This window comes from Protopterus annectens, chromosome 8.part0 (assembly GCF_019279795.1).
Source record: "Protopterus annectens isolate FY-2018-M chromosome 8.part0, PAN1.0, whole genome shotgun sequence".
In the NCBI taxonomy this organism is placed as follows: domain Eukaryota; kingdom Metazoa; phylum Chordata; order Ceratodontiformes; family Protopteridae; genus Protopterus; species Protopterus annectens.
Window position 1 is genome coordinate 330,906,977 of NC_056741.1, and position 19,700 is coordinate 330,926,676.

At 40.2% G+C, this 19,700-nt stretch overlaps 1 protein-coding gene across 1 annotated transcript in view; it reads left to right on the forward strand.

The window, feature by feature from the left end:
- The window catches only part of SSR2 (signal sequence receptor subunit 2), a 265,636-nt gene that overhangs the window by 119,009 nt on the left and 126,927 nt on the right, over positions 1-19,700 (forward strand). The gene's annotated exons all lie outside the window — the stretch shown is intronic.

Sequence of the window (19,700 nt, forward strand, 5' to 3'; positions counted from 1 at the left end):
AGTGACTGTCCACCTGGAGTGTGCTGTCATATGGAGTGCTTTGCACCAGATGGTCTTCACTTCTTTTCCTGGGATGTACATGTATATTTATTCTTAGTGTCTTAGATGCCTTCACGTTCCAAACCACAATAACTGACAGAAACACAGAGGCAGCTTTGGTAAATGCCAGAAGTCTCAAAAAAAAAAAAGGATGGCTTAACTCTCATCTGTTTGGAAGATGTTGGTATCCCTACCATTACTGAAACATGATTTAAAAATATGAAATGCTTATTGCAAATTCTTGGTTGTACATACACGGTCTGAAGGATATTCTTGTCCAGGCAGCCATGTAGTTGATTTGCACTCTTGGTGGCATGTATCCCAGCAGTGGGAATTTTTTTTCTTTTATTGCTCTAGCCTGCTGCTACACGTAGTGGTGATGTGAGCACTTGCATTGCTGAAAGGACTACCTGTGCCACCAATTTGCATTGTAGTCAGGGCTTTATCTCCATATGCCATCTGTGCAGGCAGGTGGTATTGAATGTAATGTTATTAGGACTGAATCATACACAGTTTTTGTCCATTGCACATTTTGATAATTTTATGATTAAACTCTAAAATATATATAAAAAAAATCTGTGAAAATGCAGTCGCTATGTGGATTTTAATTACCAAGGTTTTGACTGGGTAAATTATTTGGTGACAGATTAATATGCTCAAATATTATTTGACTATGTGAAACAAAATAAGTTGGAATAGAGTGAACCTGAAATAGAGATGGCAATATAGTGGATCTAATTCTGACCAATAAGTTGTCTTTGCTCTCTCTCTATAGTTCCCTCTGTATTTAAGATGGCTAAGGATAACAACTGTATTTGTAACCTTAATAGTAACACCAGACTTGCTAATAAATAAACATTTTGTAGATTTTACTAACGGAAGTTGAAGTGCACTCAGTGATTTATAATAAACAGATTGAAACGTCACCTTCAGTGACAGTGGCCCAAATAGGTCTGCTCAGGATACTGTCTGAGTTCTGTTACATTAATGATTGCTACATTGATGAACACATACCAGTAAAATGTAAATATACAAGTAAATTCAACAAGAAACTCCTTTGGTTAGTATCCACATGGTGCCCCAGACTACCCATGCTCATTTAGTAGCATGAGGACAGGAAGGGTTGCAGTGGGATGATGAGTAAGCGGCTGACATTGGCTTGCCCATCCCGGGGAGAGGCAGCTTGGACTCAGTGGAGTAAAGCAGTGTTATGAGCCTGGCGAGTTCCACATTGCATATAAGCAAGGTGTGCGTGTGTAAAAGGGAGCATGCACCTCCAGAAGGCAGCAATTGTGAACTTGCACGGGTGCAGGGTGGAGGGAGTTTGGACATGCATCTATTTTACACTATTGTATGCAATAAACTAATATCAGCACGGGCAGAAAAGCTTAGAAAATGTGCAGATTGTAGTACAAAAGCATTTCATTGATCCAAAAAAGTTTTATAAGGATCTTGGAAACAAAGGAAAAGAAACACTACCAGGAAAGAAGTAGTAGACACATTTTGGAGAAATATTTATGAAGATCCTGTGGAAAACAAAGTTGCTGAGTAGATAGAAAAATTAAAAGAAACGGTAAGGAGCTGTAATGTAGACAGTATAAAATGGGATAAAGTAACTACCAGAAAAAATTGAAATAAAATTAAGAAAAGCTCCTAACTGAAAAACCCCAGGCCCAGATGCAGTTCGTAACTTTTGGCTGAAAGAGATACTTCAGGTGCAGCTAACATTGGGTAAGACAGTGATTCAGGTCATAGCCTGCTATAGGTCCCCAACCATGTCCCAAGACTCACAGTCCACGTTCCAAAGCACCCTGTAGAATATTAGGGTCCAACCTAACACTCTCATACTGGGCGACTTCATCTACCCCTCCATTAACTGGGAAAACTTTTCGTGTACCAGTACACTTGCCTAATGTTTCCTGGAATTCATTAATTCCAGTGCCCTGTACCAGCTCGTTCTTACCCCCACTAGAGGTAGCAACATCCTTGACCTGGTCATTACTGACATGGGCGACCATTGCTCTACACCAACAGTCAACGCCTCCCTGGTTAGATCAGACCACAAACTAATCACCTTGGAAATGCACATCTCTCCCCGCAAAGGTAACCGCCATGAAAAACTTCTCCAAAGCTTACTTTGGGCTCCTAAAAACAGAGGTGGCTAAGTTCACGACACTCATGCAAATGGAGAATAGTTGCATGACTGCAGAATCATACACCAGTGCACTGTACGAACATGTAAAATGCATGGATCTCGCCATACCGAATAGAACCAAGATGCTCTGCTCCAAAAAAAGCAAGCCAATCTGGTGGTCCCCTGCCATAAACAAACTCTACAACAGAAGGAAGAAACTGATGCAGAATAAGGTGAAGTCTAAGACTGGAAAAACTCCCTTATCAACACCAACAAAAAGTTGAGATCCCTCATCAAATCCTCTAAAGCTAGCTATGAAAACAGAATTGCAGCAGATAGTAAAGACAACCACAAGGCCTTCTATAGTTATATAAAGAATCTCCAGGGCAGTACCCAGATTTGCTCTGAGCTACTGCACAATGGTACCTCCTGTACCGAGCCAACAGGTATTGCCAATATACTGGCTGACAGATTGTGCCAACTTTACCCCCCACTCCAAGGACCAATCAGAATACCAGTAGATTGCTAGGCACCCAGTATTACTGCTGCACAGGTTAAAACAGCACTGTCCATGGTCAAGAATACAACTTCTATGGGACCTGACAATATCCCTGGCTGTGTTCTACATGAACGACAGAGTGAACTGGCACCACACCTGTGTGCACTTTTCAATCACAGCCTCACCTCAGGCTTTGTCCCTACCGAATTGCGCACTGCTACAGTCGTCCTTCTCCACAAAGGAGGAACAACTGCAGACCCTGGGAACTATCGCCCCATTAGCCTAACTAGTCTGATATGCAAAGCTATGGAACGCATCATCATGGACCTAATAAACAAGGATATAGGGAGTTGTGGATGAAGGCAGGGTAGTTCGTACAGCCTACCATCATCTGGCCAAGGCCTTTGATACCATTCCCCACTCAGGAATCGTAGAAAAACTCACAAGGCTAAGCATCAACCTTTGTATCACTAGGTGAGTTGCAAACTGGCTCACAGATAGAACCCACAGTGTGAAAGTCGCTGACTCCAAGTCAGACTGCCGACCAGTCACAAGTGGTGTCCCACAGGGTTCGGTCCTGGGTCCTCTCCTGTTTGGTGTCTACTTCTCTGAAGTCCAGGCCAACACGAAGAGACTCTGGCTGACAAAGTTTGCAGACGATTGCAAGTTGAGAGCTTACTCCTCAGGTGATGTTGACATCCTGCAGAAAGGCCTCACTAAGACCAGTGACTGGTGTCAGAACCATGGCCTTAAGCTCAGTGCCAAAAAATGTGTCGTTATCCTCTTTGGGAAAAACTCTGTTCCCATGAATTACCACATCAATGGTAGTCCACTGAACACAGAAGGCATTATAAGTGATTTGGGAACACAAATTGACAGCAACCTCTCTTTTGACCACCACATTGCCACTGTGGTCAGAAAGTCCTGTGTGGTACATCTCATTAGTAAGGGTTTTGCATCCAGGAAAGAAAGAGGTCATTGTCTCCCTCTACTCTTCCCTCACTAGGCCAGTCATCGAGTACAGTGCCCCATTTAGTATGTACCTCACTAGACACCTGCAACAACTGGACAGGCCGCAAAAGTACCTCACAAAGATGCTCCTAGGCTTTAAACACTTCTCCTAAGTGGACAGACTCAAACTCCAACTATTCTCACTCATATCACCTACTTAGAAGTGATCTCTGCTTGATTTACAAAGCCATGATTAACCCAGCTCTGTTAGAAATGCTGCATCTAAAGTAATCCCAATCCCTCCACACCACATGCTCCAGAGACCCTCAACCTCATTACCACAATCAACAGTACATGCTGGAAGGACAGGTTCGTAACCCAGAGACTGCCCATGCGTATGGAACAGACTTCCCATACATGTCAAACAGAGCACCTCACTGGCCGTCTTCAAGAGAAATCTTGAGTGGATGGGAAATAGAAAATTCAACCTGTGGATCACTCCAGTGGCTCTACTCGACAGAGGCACTGGGAACTAATGTCGAGTGGCACAATGCCAGGGTAATTGTATGGGCTAGGCTTATAAAGGCTCCAGGCCATTAGCCTAGTACATACCTATGAAAGTGTTAACATACTTGCTCTAAGATTTAGTCCAGAGTAAGAATTACTTATCTGTGCATCCTTAAATGGACATCAACCGCATTAACAGGGAAAACAATACCCTGCAAAAGTGAACCTGCAAGCCACACTAAAAACTATAGTGCAGTAACTTGCCTTCATATAATATACAAACTATTTACTGGAACTGATGCTGTCAGCGGTTATAGTCATTTGGAAAAAAAAACTCAATAATGGCAATAAAGTAAAAGGGTCACAAAGAAAAGTCATATGGAACAAAGGATAATTTTTTACTAAATAAAACTATAGCAGAGACTTGTAAAAAGGAATAATCTAAGCTTGGCATGGATAGACTACAAAAAGAATTTGATAGCATCCCACATTCGTGGATAAAGAAATGCTAACAGATGTATAAGGTACACCCTACATTGAATAGTTACATTACAGCAGTCATGAAACAGTGGCAAACCACTTTGCAGCTAAGCCACAACAAAGAGCAAATTATTATCCTTGGGATAAAAATTCAAAGGGGGATATTCCAGGATAATTCTTTGTCCCCACTGCTTTTTTGTCTTGCCCGTAACACATTAAGCTGATTACTTAACAGATTTAGGCTATGATTATAATTTGGTTTCTAGAAAACAACCTTGTTTAAAGACTTGTCTACTTTTTTGTGAACGACTTAAAACTGTATAGCTCATCAGATGAGTTGAAAGCGCAACTGCAAGTGGTTAAAACTTTAACCGATCATGTAAGAATGTCATTTGGTCTTGATAAACATGCAAAAGCATAGTTTAAAGCAGGAAAGCTGTAACACGAAGAAAACATCAGTCTAGGACAGGAATGTGATATAAAGGAATTGAGCTGGAGGGAGTATATAAATATTTGGGAATTGAAGGACCGGCAATAAAACGTCAACAGATGTGAATAAAACTCAGTAAATACTTTAGAAAACTAAAACTTGTACAAAAACTGCCTTGACATCTAGTAGTGAAGTCCAAGCTATAAATCTATTTGCTGTTCCTTCTGTTCTTAGTTGTGGGGTGATTGGCCCCAAAAAGTATTGGATCAGTTGGACAGAAAAACAATAAAAATCTTTCTATTTATAAAACTCTGTTTTTACCAAGGTTATATAGTCGTCATTCTGAAAGAAGAATGGGCCTCCTTGAAACTGATTACATGTACATGTCTGTACCAGTGGGAATGGAAATCAAACCAGAAGTGGACAAAAATCAGATGGCAACTGAATGTGCCAAAAAGACAAAAGAGAGACTATAAGGAAAAGGAAATATGTGGAAAAGGTATAAATATTGTGGCAACTACAGAGATCTCCCAGAACAACCTACTGTCATTCAGGATTTGACACAGGAATGGCTAAAGGAGGTGAATTGAAGCCAAAAGATGAAAGATTAATAATGGCGACCCAGGATAGTGGACTGCATTTGCAAAGTTCATTGAGCATGTAGGAGAAACAGACGAGTGCAGGTTCTGCTTTAATAAAAAAAAAAAAAAAAAAAAAAGGAAACAGTTGCACATCTTGTTGCTGGGTGTGATACAGTCATGGCAGGGGGCCTGTATACTGAAATATACAGTAATGTGGCAAGATTGTTGCATTGGGGATTGTGTGAAACCCTACAGTATAGACATAGTTGACAAGCAGTGGAAACATGAAACACAAAGCAGTGTGGAGTATGTTGTTTTTCACATGGGATCACCGATTATCAACAGTTTAAAAAAATAGATGTAAAAAAAAAAAGATATAGTAGTCCAGGGAAAAAGACACATGATTAGTATCTTGCATACAGAGAGTGACAGAGTCATAAAATACCAGAATTTGCAGGCAGAAAAGAGAGCATTGTGGAAGAAAAATACCCAGACGGTTCCAGCAGTAGTAGTAGGAGTTATAGTTCTAATAAAAAGGAATTTAAAGTCCTATTTAGAAATGGTACCAATACATGTAACTCCATACAAGTTGCAGGAGTCAGTTCTGGGCACATTGTGGGTGCTGCAAAGAGCACTTTTGGCTAACTTCAAAGATTGAAACAATATTAATTTCTTTAACTTTATTCATAGTCTTGACGTAGGAATGGGGTTCATTCCTATCATGGCATTAGAAACCCAAAAAGACTTGGAGAAATTAAACTGTGGGAAGCAACTTGGAACTCTGTACAGTAAAGCAGTGTTATGAGTCTGGTGAGTTCCATGATGTTCATCGTGTTACACTGCTGCAGTCATTTCACTTGGGTTATCCTGCCCGTCAGGCGGTTCCCCAGTCGGCCTGAGTTCCAAAGTCTTGGTCCGGCGTCGGTTGCTGTTGCTTCCTTCCTGACGTCAGTGCGACAGGGGTATATAAGATGCAGCCAACGCCATTTTCTTCAGTCTTTCTTGCCGCGCGGTGCCCGAAGCAAAAGCAGTTTGGAAGTGCTGGTCGGCCGACTCCTGAGATTTTCATTTCCGAATCCAAAACCGAAGTCTTCTACAAAGCTAAGTACCCCATTGGGAAAACTTTTTTTTCTTGCCTCAGACCGATGTCAGTAAAAGTTAATAACTGTATTTCTTGTGGGAAGCAAGTAACTCATAAGGATTTCCATTCTTATTGTATTCCATGCCTAGGCCCAGACCACAACGTCACTGGTTGTCTGTTTTGTGCTAGGTTTAACAAGCGCACTATTAAACGTCGGTTTGATTTTGCCTGTATGAGTCTGGTGAGTTCCATGTTTCTTATAAGCAGTGTGTTGCTTAGTTAGTAGTTTCAGCATATGTGAAAGTGAGCATACACTTCCAGAAGAGAGTGGTTGTGGAACTTTCAAGGCTACTGCAGAGTGGTGTGAGCTCCGGCTCAGACCTTGGCATTAGTATGATACTACAACAGCATCCTCTATCTCCTCACTGGCCTTGTATGTGGGTCAAGTTGAACCTGGGAAATGTTAAGGCAGGTCCAGTAGACCCAGTGAACTGGAACTGGTGGCAGCTAATGGTCAGCTGGAGGGAGGAAAAAACTCCTTTGGTTGAATCACAAAATTAATAAGATGTGTAACCGAATAAAACAAGGACTACTTATCTTTCAAAAATTGTATTGATAATAAAACCATTCTGGGTTAATTAAAATATACAAAAATGCTACTTTTGTCATAAATTCTTCCATTTCTTTGGATTCGTATTTGTCTCGAATGTTAAACACTAAAGGGCATCTTTAATTGCATCAAAAAGGTGAAGGGGAAAAAAAAAAACAATTGTGAATGTAACGTAATCAGCAAATAATGAAGTGATCATCCAGTTACAGTATATGACAAATGTGCTTACAGAAAAATGTTTTGTAAAACTTTGCAGTAAGCAAAGAGGTATGGCAAAGTGCTATAGAGATGAGTGGACAGTCATTATGTGACTGCAGTCATTAATTGCTGCAGTAAGTAAAGAGAAATAAAAAAAAATCAGTTCTGTGGAACCAGACCTCATACTTGCTGGCTTCCCATGCAAAGTCGAAGAAAAGCAAAACCATATCACATCATTTTAAAATATTAGCATGTCCCTAACAGTGTGGCAGGGTTTAGTACAGTAGAGTGTTGATAATCCAAACTAATTGGGACTTGCGGTAGTTCAGATAATCAAACATATAATTGAACCAGATAAAAAAAATGTAAAAATGTTTTTGAACATTAAACAAGAAAAACAAATTTACTGTAAGCACAAAACGACAGTATATTATTGTAGTAAAAAAAAAAAAAAATCAAAGCACACTGGAACACAGTAACCAAGGCTTCACGAGTCAATAGCAGCAGTGTTTAATCTTGTTTTTTAACACACAAAAACCACAACAGTGTTTTCGTCCTCGTACATACAGGACTTCATCAAAAATGCAATTAAAACCCATTTCATTTCTTATATAGTGAACCAATAATCAATTAACCATTTTATACCCCTAGTAGTTAATTAAATAATAAATATTCAAGCAGCCTTAATTGTCTAGATTAAAATACACCTGCTTAGTACTACTACAAACTTTAATATTAAATATTCTATGTAAAGAGTGCTTTTTATTCACCCCATTAAAAACATAGTAAATGCAACCAAATTTTAGCTTATTAGTTATAATGTTATAATAAAAATTCAAAAAATAAAACAAAACTAAACTAATAAAAAATATATACAAAATTGTATGCATTCACTATGCAGTTTAAAAACCATAGCAATACCACCATCTATTGGTTATATAACCACAATACATTTTAACCCAATATCTTGTCATAACAGACAAAAATAAATTACTCTATTTGTTTAATAGGGACCTAGTTAGAGTTTAGCAGACCTAAGTTTGAGTCCAAGTGTTCTATTGGCTTCTAATTGTAGTTGCCAAAACAGTTCTCTGAATTCTATAGTTGTTTCCCAATGGCCCCCTGGGGGTCCATTTCCACTTTTTCTATGACAAAGAAACCAAAACCTGCTTTCGTGCACTGAGTAGTATGTTTGTAAAGGGCATTGTTGAGGTTGTGTTTATTAATATCATTAAGATGTTCGTAAATGCGTCTTTTAAATTTCCTGTGCGTCTTGCCTATATAGAAACACCCACATATTTTACAAATAGCAATATATATCACCCCCATAGTGTCACAATTACAATACATATTAGTCTCAATACACTCAGGTCCTACCTCTTAAATTCACACTGTTTCCATGAAGAACCTATGTGCATTGTGTACAAGAACCACACTTGTATGTGCCTTTCCTTTGCTTACCCTGTTTCATTTTGTGGTTTTCTAACATGTTTTTTATGTTCTTACCCTTCCTATATGTAAATTTCAAGGGGTCCTTAAATAACTGCTCTAAATCCGAGTAATTTCCAAACCTTTCCCAGTTCTTAGATACAACATCCTTGTGATAAGCATTACTACTAAAGTTCAAAACAAAGTTACTATTCCAATTTGTTTCTGTGATCACATCATTAACATGGACCTCCACCAACTCAGGTGACCCTAAAATGGAACTAAATCTACCTCTCCTCAACTTCTTAACTTCATTCTCAATTTCCTCCAGTAACCCCAAGGGGTATTTCCTTTCTAAGAACATCCTTTTCAGTTTGCTACTTTCTGCCATATAGTCATCATCCAATTAAGTCATTCTGCAACTTCTGATAAACTGCCCTTTCAATATTCCCTTCTTTTGACTAAAAGGGTGGGGACTGGTAAAAACTAAGTATGAGTTTGAGAATGTTTCCTTTCTATGCACTTTTGATTTTAACATTTTTGCCCCTGGCACCTTTTCTATTACCACTTCTAAATACTGTATCTTCTCATGGGAAATAACATGGGTAAACTTCAAAAATTCTGTGGTGTTATTCACGTATGTAATAAATTTATGTAATATTGATTCAGGTCCAGTCCAAAAAATGCAGATGTCATCCAAATAACATCTATAATGACTCCAGTACTGTGAGTATTCCGAATTAAATAAATATTTTTCCTCCCATGTTGACAAAACTAAATTGGCATAAATGGGGGCACAACTGGCCCCCATGGCCACACCACTAGTTTGCTTGTAGAACTCCCCGTCACAATACAAAAAATGATGTTTAAGCCCTATATCCATAAGCTCTACAAGAACCAGTGTGGTATCAATGTCAGTACTACCCTTGATTCTACGAGCTTCTTCGAACCACTCAAGTCCCAAATTGCGGGGTATGACGTTGAACAAATCCTGGATGTCTAATGTAACAAAAATTAAATCGTCACTATATAAATCTCCAGTAACACTTGTAAGAAAATCCCAAGAGTCCTTGAGAATACCCACCTTCTCAGACCACACCTTTTTAAGCTTTAAATCCAAATGCTTAGCTATCGGGTAGGTTTTGGATCCCGTAGCTGCTACAAGTGGTCTGAGAGGTGGGTCGTCCACATCCTTATGGACCTTGGGTATACCAAATATTGAAGAAACTTTAGGTTTATCTAAGATTAAATGTTAGTATAGCTCTTGACTGATGATGTCATCCTTAACCATGTCTTTAAGCATAAAGTCAATTTTTAGATATGCCACATTAATTTCATTACATGACACTCTGGAGTACCTATCTGTGTTGTTTAACATATCCAGCATTTTACCTGAGTAAGTAATACTATCCATGATAACCAGTCCTCCTCCCTTATCGGGTTTCATAACCCTAATGTTGCCATTATTCCTCAGGGAATTCAATAATTCTTTTTCTTCCTTGCTTAGGTTATATTTTCCCTTAGAGTTACCAAGGCAACGCCTAAGCTCTAATTCAACCAGAGTCTGAATATTTTTTAACTGGGGATGGAGGGGTGGGTTATAGGTACTCTTTTTTTCCTGATACCATTTCCATTCAACTCATTATTATGTAACATAAGTTCTAAGTTCTTTTTCCTCAAGAATAGTTTCAAATCTATAAGGACATTGGAAATACTAGTCACAGTACTGGGTACAAATTTCAAACCTTTACTAAATAAACTGAAATGTACAGGTTCAATATCCAAACAGCTATAATTAAATATGCTGAAATCGTGTGTGCCTATGTCCATCTACCACCATGTGTCCCTCATTACTCATGTCTCGTGTTGTAGTAGTATTTTCGACCATCGTGTTTAAAACCTCCTCCCTCTCTGTTGTCCCCCCCTGGGATAATGGTAATTCACAGGTGTCTGGTTCTCTCTGACAACCTCTGGGGGGGGGGGTTCTAAAGGGTCTTCGAGAACATATTCTCCCTGACTCCCTATACCTTGGAAGTCTGTATAGTGACCTTCAGTGTTCCATTCTGTGTTGTCAGTTCTCTCCCAACCTTCATCACCCCTTGCATTTTGGATGTTATTCCAGTGTTGCCTCCTAAGATTAATCTTAGATTTGGGGTAAGAACGTTTTTCCCTATACTCAACCAGGTCCCTTTCCAATTTTTTACATTTCCTATCATAGATATGTTTACATTTGTCTTCTATCTGATCCTTCACTTTAAAATACTTTAATTTTTCAGCCTCTACTGTAAACAGAAGGTCTGTCACTGTCATTATTTATTTTATCTATTTTCTTAAACAGCATGTCCATTTCTCTTACATAGTTGTTAATGATAGCTCTCCTAATATTTAATCCTGCATTATTAAAAATATTAAGCAACTCCTTATGAAATTCACTACACTCCCCCACATTGTTGGGATACTTGTAAGTACGCAACCCTTTAGGCACGATCTCCCTCCCAATACATTTGTTTAAATAGCAGTTGTCCATGTACAAAATTTTGTACCCAAGCATTAACTCTTATAACAAATTGACATTAGTGTTATAACTGTCCACTTTTTCGTTATTAAAAGTCCTGCCCATCTCTGAACAACCATCGGCAAGGTTGCAATTAGTTTTCAGCCATTGACCCACAGCGTGAATACCCCCCATTGCGCAGTCTCAGAAGCATGACTGGTGTTGAGTACACCACCAGAAACTGATTTGGAATGGTCACCTTGTGTTTCATTGTGGAAAATGTCCTTCCTTCCATTCGGACCGCCATTCGTTGTCCCAGATGTGGAGAGCATTTCCCCGGCTCGAGTGACCTGGCTGTGCACTCATCAAAACTGAGTTCTCACGCCTCTGCTCACAAGGCAACTGTGAGCTCTGTACCAATGCAGGAAATGAAATACCATGTCCGGATGATTGAAAGAACGCCTCCTGATTTCCAGGCAAGGATTCCTTCCCATTCAGTTCACATGTCGAAACTACAGCCAGATTGGTTAGTTGCTGGGAGAATAACGCAGCCAATTGTGTCAGCTGCCCTTCCACTCATGCAAGCCTCACACTCTGTAAGTCCTCTGCTCTTCTGACTGAAGAGCTGGTACTGGACTCCAATTCCTCCATCGAAAACAAAAACCTCAAAACACAGCCAAAAGAGGAAAAGTGCCTTGAAAATCACCAAAACCAAAAAAATCAAAGCACACTGGAACACAGTAACCAAGGCTTCACGAGTAAAAGGCAGCAGTGTTTAATCTTGTTTTTTAACGCACAAAAACTGCAACAGTGTTTTCGTCCTCGTACATACAGGACTTCATCAGAAATACAATTAAAACCCATTTCATTCCTTATGTAATGAACCAATAATCACTTAACCATTTTGTACCCCTAGTAGTTAGTTAAATATCCAAGCAACCTTAATTGTCTAGGTTAAAATACAACTGCTTAGTAGTACTACAAACTTTAATATTAAATATTTTATGTAAAAAGAGTGCTTTTTATTCAACCTTTATTCAAGATTGAAACAATATTAATTTCTTTATCTTTATTCATACTCTGACTTAGGAATGGGGTTCATTCCTATCATGGTATTAGAAACCCAAAAGACTTGGAGAATTTAAACTGTGTGAGGCAACTTGGACTCTGTACAGTAAAGCAGTGTTATGAGTCTGGTGAGATCCATGTTTCTTATAAGTAGTGTGTTGCTTAGTTAGTAGTTTCAGCATGTGTGAAAGTGAGCATACACCTCCAGAGGACAGTGGATGTTCTTCATGTTTCACTGTTGCAGTCTTTACATTTGGGTAATCTGCTGGCAGGTTGCCCTCAGACGGCTTGAATTCCAAAGTCTTGGGTTCTGCGTTGGTTGCTGTCTCTTCTTCCATGACGTCAGGTCGTCAGTGGTATAAAACAAGCAGCCGACGCCAGTTTCCTCAGTCTGTCTTGCTGCGCGATGCCCGAAGCAGAAGCATATCACAAGTGCCGGTCAGCCGACTCCAGAAATATTCGTGTTTGAGTTTCAGAACCAAAGTCTTCACTAAAGCTAAGTACTCCATTGGGGAAACTTTTTTTTTCTTGCCCCAGACCGATGTCAGAAAAAGTTAATAATTGTATTACTTGTGGGAGGCAAATACCTCATAAGGATTTCCATCTATACTGTATTTCTTGCCTAGGCCCTGATCACAACATTACTGGTTGTCGGTTTTGTGCTAGATTTAACCAATGCACTATTAAGCGTCTGTATAATTGTGCCTTAAAGTATTTTGGAAGCAGGTTTAATTATCCAAAAATGTCGGCTAGTAATCAGACTACCGGAGTTTACAAAAAATGCAAAGAAAAGGACAGAGGCAAACATCCGAGGTCCAAAACCGACGACAAAGCTTCTCCTAAGCCAGTCGCCAGTTCTCACTGAGGCGCTTTCGCAGCCCCTGACACCTGCTACTTTAGAGTCGCAGGCCGCTACCGACTCCCACGTGGAGTCGGCCATGCCGCTAGATACTCAAAGTATTGGACCCACGGACGCTAATCCCTCAGATGGTTCCGGAGCCACTGAGCAGGTACTGGCTTCTGAGGGTGTATTCAGACCTCAGCATTTTTACATTAAACCGACGACAGATGCAAAGACCAAGAGTAAAGTATCTTCTAAATCAAAGAAACCTACTCATGAGCCACATGTACAGGCCTCTGTTACTGAGCCGGTTTCTATATATTTACAGAAACAACTACAACCATTTTTGTTTAAATGCATTACTGTGTTGCGTGATACTTCAGATTTTCTTTGTAAATTACGGCTTTGGTATAATAGTTTAAATGGTTTATTAAGACAAGGGGATTATTATTTTGTAACGTTAGATATTGCATCTTTGTTTACTGTAATACCAAATGAGTATGGTGTCGAATCAATTAGAAAATTTTTGACTTCACAACCTTCCCTTAAGGCTAAATATGTTGAAAATATATGTTCCCTTTTGGATGTAGTGTTGAATAGTAATATTTTCTTGTTCATTGAGCGGTTATATTTACAGCTTACTGGTGTAGCTATGGGTACCTCGGTAGCCAATACCTATGCAAACTTAGTTTTATATCAATGGGAGAAGGTCCACGTATGTGGCGATAAGAATCCTTTTGTTAACAATGTGTTTTTATCAGCGTTTTGTTGATGATTGTTTCATGATTTGGAAGGGTACTTTAGCTCAACTTGATGAATATATTCACTATTTGAACACAACTACGAATTTCTTGAATTTTAAAATGGATGTTTCTGATAGCACAATTATATTTTTGGATGTTAACATACAGCTTTTGGAAGGGTCTATTCACACTAGTGTTCATAGGAAGGAGGTGTATTCTGGTAGATACATCCATAACAGTAGTATGCATGCCCCACATGTCTTTAAAGGCATTGTGACTTCCCAGTTTAATAGAGTCAGCAGGTTAAATACTGATGATGTACTTTTTAGTACGCAGCTTGATGAAATGCCTGAGGATTTCTTAAGTAATGGCTATGATCCAAAATTATTGTTGGATTTAAAAGCCAAAACTATAGTTGATAGAAAGACAACTTTGAAACCTATTTTGATAGAAGGTAAGTGTAGTATCATTACTGCGGAACGTCAGAATCCTGCTGTTAGGTATGTTACCTCGTATAATGCTAAAACATGTTTTGTTAAGCAGATCATACAGAAAAATTAGGTTATATTAATGGCGTCAGCTGAAACTAGGGATATTTTGGGGGATAGACCCTTCTTTGCTTATAGGAACATGAGGACTTTAAAAAGTAGGTTGTGTTATAAAGATTTTAGTGGACCTCCTAATTCAATTGGATCCGCTAAGCCGGGTACCTATAAGTGTATGAATTGTGTGTGTTGCTCTGACATCATTGGTGAGAATAGCCATAAGTTTAAGCATCCTTTTAGTAGCAAAATGTATAATTTTGACTTATTGGCCACCTGTACCACATCCAATGTGGTGTATTTGGCAACTTGTGCCAAGTGTCCCTCATTTTATGTAGGAAAGACAACTAGAAGGTTAAAGGAACGCATTACTGAGCACAAATTAGAGATTAGAAGGGCCATTGATAGAAATGCTTTGTATAAGCATGTAGCTAAATTTGGTATTGAGCATAAATTTTATTTTAGAGTCATAGATGCCATACGTTTAACTCTCAGAGGTGGAGATAGTAATAACTTACTTGAACTTGAGGAGTATGAGTGGATACTTAGGTTTGATTCAGACCACCCCCCAGGTTTAAACAACATGGTTACTTTGAAACCTGTGCTTATTAAATTGCAGCATACTAAACTACGATGCTAAATGTTTTATGTACTATTTTTTGTATTTTTGTATGAGTATTTTACTGCTTTATTATGTGTTGTGTTGTCACATGACTTTTGGACTGCTAGTCATGTGATTCTGACCTGTATTTAAACCAGTTTGGTTTGGAATATGTGTATTAGTATTGAAGAAGGGTTTTACCCGAAAGCTTTGCTATTTTATATAAAGTGGTTTTCTCAACTAGTTTTGTGGTTCTCTATGCCCAGAAAACAGATGATCAAAATGGCTGAAGACCTGATTACCTTGATCAGGGGTTCCCATCCCCCTCCTGATAAGAGGCCTAGGCAAGACACTAATTATGAATTTTCAGATCAGGTTTCCATTTCTTCTGATTCCTCTTCTGATCAGGAATGTTCTGTACCCCCCTATGAGGATTCTGATGCAGAGGAATCTATTCCTTCTGCATCTCCACCTGAGGATTATTCATTTGGGGAAACCTTACATACTTTGAGGGAGCATTTTCACTGGGAAAGCCAAGACTTCTCAGAATCTAAGAAAAGGCTCAGAGATTTCCTACTACCCTAGCACAGGCCTGTTGCCATACCCCCTGTGCTAGACATAGTGGATGATGTGTTTTCGGAGTCTAGCTTGACCCCTGGTCCCTGACTCGCAAGTTTTTATTTAGAAACCCTGCTGCTCATCCAGAGACTATTTCACAGGATCCAAAGGGAGTTGAGGCCTCAACAGCAAAAAATCCTACACCCTCTGACAGAAATTCAAGGGCACTGGATAGATGGGGGGGGAGGTTTACACATCTGCAACCTTGGCAATTAGGGCCTTAAACTGTCAGTTTCATATGCTCAAATATCAGCAGCATGTTATGGGATTGCTGAAACAGAAAATGATGTTAAATTCTGAATGTGCAGAGAATAAAGAAGTGCAGGATTTATTGCATGCAGCTGAACAAGTTGGAAAGCATACTTTGCAATGTGGTTTTGATTCTTTGGAGGCCTCATGCAGGGCAGCAGTTACGGGATCTGTGATTAGGAGGCATGCCTGGTTAAAGGAACAAAATCTGCCTGATCATGTTAAAGCTAAATTACTAGATGCACCTTTACAGCATGATACTTTGTTTGGTGTTAAGGCAGAAGAGGTATTAAAGAAAATGGAAGACCAGGCTAAGTCTATGCAAACTGTTAGACTTCTTACAAGTGCAGCCACCGAGATTCAGTAGACACTGGCCTACAAAAAATTGGTCCTTTCCTGTGTCAAAATCCAGACGCCCTAGGGGATCCAGATACCAGGCACAGGATTCATACAGGTCAAAGCAATGGGGTGCATCTACTTCTAAATCTGGAGGAGACAAAGCACAAACCTACAGAAAACAGTTTCAATTACTTTTCTCTGCCTTCTCCAAGCACTTGCCTTCTGGCAGCACCCTTAGGGGGAAGATTAGCACTTTTTGCTCAAAATTGGCAAATGATAACCCAGGACAAGTGGGTTCTAAATATAGTGTCACAGGCTTACAGATTCCATTTCCATACTCTGCCAAGGGCAAACGGTTGGCCAGATCTGCCAAAAAATCAATGGACAGAGGCACAGAGACAGGTTACGACCTTCATGGACATGGGGGATATTCAGCCACTACCAGAACAGGAGCAAGGACAAGGTTTTTATTCAAGACTGTTCTTGGTACCCAGAAAGGACAAGGCCTGGCGGCCAATACTGGACCTATCTATTTTGAACACATACCTGGATATCCCAAAATTCAAAATGCTGACCTTGCAACAGCTTCTGCCCATGCTGGGCAAGAATGCTTGACTAGTGACATTAGACCTAAAAGAGGCATACCTGCATGTCCCAGTAAGACAGTCGTGCAGAAGATACCTCAGATTCAAGGCTGGTTCAATGCATTACCAGTTCTCTGCACTGCCCTTTGGCTTATCTACTGCGCCAAGGGTCTTCACAAAGTGCCTGGCACCAGTAATTGCATTCTGCAGACAAAAAGGTATTCAAATATATCCTTACTTGGACGACTGAATCATTCAAGCAAAGAACAAGGACATTCTTCTTCATCATCTGGCGTTTGTGCAAAGGCTTCTAATATGCCTAGGGTACACAATAAACGAAAATAAATCACATCTTATACCCTCTCAAAAGATAACATTCCTGAGTACAAGCTTTAATACAACTGCCCAGATGGCTTACCTCACGCCAGTCAAACAAAGGCAACTGACTACTTATTTCAAAAAGATGGCAACAAAGGCCCAGTTATCTGCAGGCTTTGAGCTTCATGGCATCCTGCATCCTACTAATTCCATATGCAAGACTGCATATGAGGAAACTTCAGTGATACCTAAAGAGTGTTTGGGCTCAACATTGTCACAGTCTGGAAACAATGATTACTCTCATTCCCTGCCTGCAACAGGAATTTCGATGGTGGGCAAAGGCATGTAACCAAAACGTGGGATGGGCCTTCACACTACCCCCAGCCAGGCAGACCCTGGCAACAGATGCATCAGATTATGTCTGGGGGGCCCACATGGCAGGAAGATGCATTCAGGGCACATGGACCCCAAACCAAATGCATCTACATATCAACCAAAAAGAGATGCTAGCTGTTCAAAATGCCCTGACAGCCTTCAAGGACCTACTTCATCCAGGGCAACTACTGATAAAGATGGACAACACCATGGTCATGTGGTATATAAACAAGCAGGGGGGAACACACTCTTACCCCCTTGGCAGACTAGCCATGACTCAGTGGGACACAGCTTTGACTTGCCAAATGCATCTGCAGGCTCAATTCCTACCTGGAAAGGAAAGTACTCTGGCAGGCGATTTAAGCAGAAACCTCATGTACCCTCACGAGTGGTGACTAGATCCACAAGTCTTCAGCATGATGATAAGGAAATGGGGGAGACCAGACATAGATCTATTTGCCTCCTCTCAGAATTACCAACTAAAAAGATTTTGCACAAGGACTTGTCACCGACAATCATGGAAAGTGGACGCTCTATCCTTCAGCTGGAAAAACCTATCCGTTTATGCCTTTCCTCCACTTCGTCTCCTTCCCAAGGTCCTCCTAAAAGTCAGACAAGAGAAGCCAAAGATGATACTGATTGCCCCGGACTGGCCCCGCCAATACTGGTACCCAGTCCTAAGGAACTTGTCTCAATACCCAGCTTGGACCTTACCTCAAAAACCTCATCTACTGTCCCAACAAAACAAATCAGATCCTGCACAATCGAGTCAAAACATTGAATCTGGCAGCATGGTTGATCATGTAGGTATACAAAAAACACCTCTCAGTAAAGTTGTGATGGATGTCATTTTGTCAGCCAGAAGGCCTAGTATTAGAAAATCTTACGCTGAAAAATGGAAGAGATTCTGTGCTTGGAACCAAACACAAGGAACTGATACAGCGGTACCAAATATTCCTCAGATAATACAATACTTAACTGAGATGCTTGACAAAGGCCTATCTTTCTCATCTATTAAAATCCATGCCTCTGCCATTTCGGCCTGTTACAATACAGAGCCACCACTCTTTCCTCACCCTTTACTAAAGCAATATCTTAGAGGAGCCAAAAATTTAAGGCCTCCAAGGAGATTACCAGTACCTGCATGGGACCTCAATTATGTCTTGGAAAAGCTCACCCTGGCTCCATTTGAACCAGCTGCTACTGCTGTTATAAAGTTATCTTGGAAAACAGCTCTGCTACTAGCAATTACTTCTGCAAGATGAGTTTCAGAGCTACAGGCCCTCATGGCTGTGGAGCCTTTTATCATCTTTTATCCAGACAGGGTGTCCCTGAGGACAAATCCAACATTTTTGCCTAAGGTGGTTTCCAGTATGGCTCTTAACCAAACAATCCACCTGCCAACCTTTTTATCAAAATCCTCAGAACAAGGGGGAGAGAATTCTGCATTCTTTGGACGTGTACAGACAGCTTAGATTCTACCTGAGCAGGACTAAAGCTCTAAGGAAAACTGAGCAATTACTAGTGGCATATGCTGCAGGATCAGAAGGAAAGGCTATTTCAAAACAGAGTATTTCGAAGTGGATAAGCCACCGCATTAATTTCTGCTATTTACACCATGGCAAGCCAGTGCCCAAGGGCAGTAGGCCTCATTCTACCAGAGCTGCAGCTACTTCAGCAGCCTTTCTCAGAGGAGTATCAACCAAAGACATTCTAGAGGCAGCTACTTGGAGTTCAATTCACACCTTTAGAAAGCATTATCATTTGCCTCTGTACTCTAAATCCAGGGCAGGCTTTGCCACTGCAGTTCTGCAGGGCCTTATAGCCGCTCCTAATGCTGTTTAGCTCTAGCCTCCCAACCATAGCTTTGGGATTCTACCCAAATGTAATGACTGCAAAAGTGAAACACGAAGAACATAGTACAGATGTGTACAGTTACCATAATTGTAGATGTTCGAGTGTATTCACTGTTGCAGTCCAGGTTACCCAC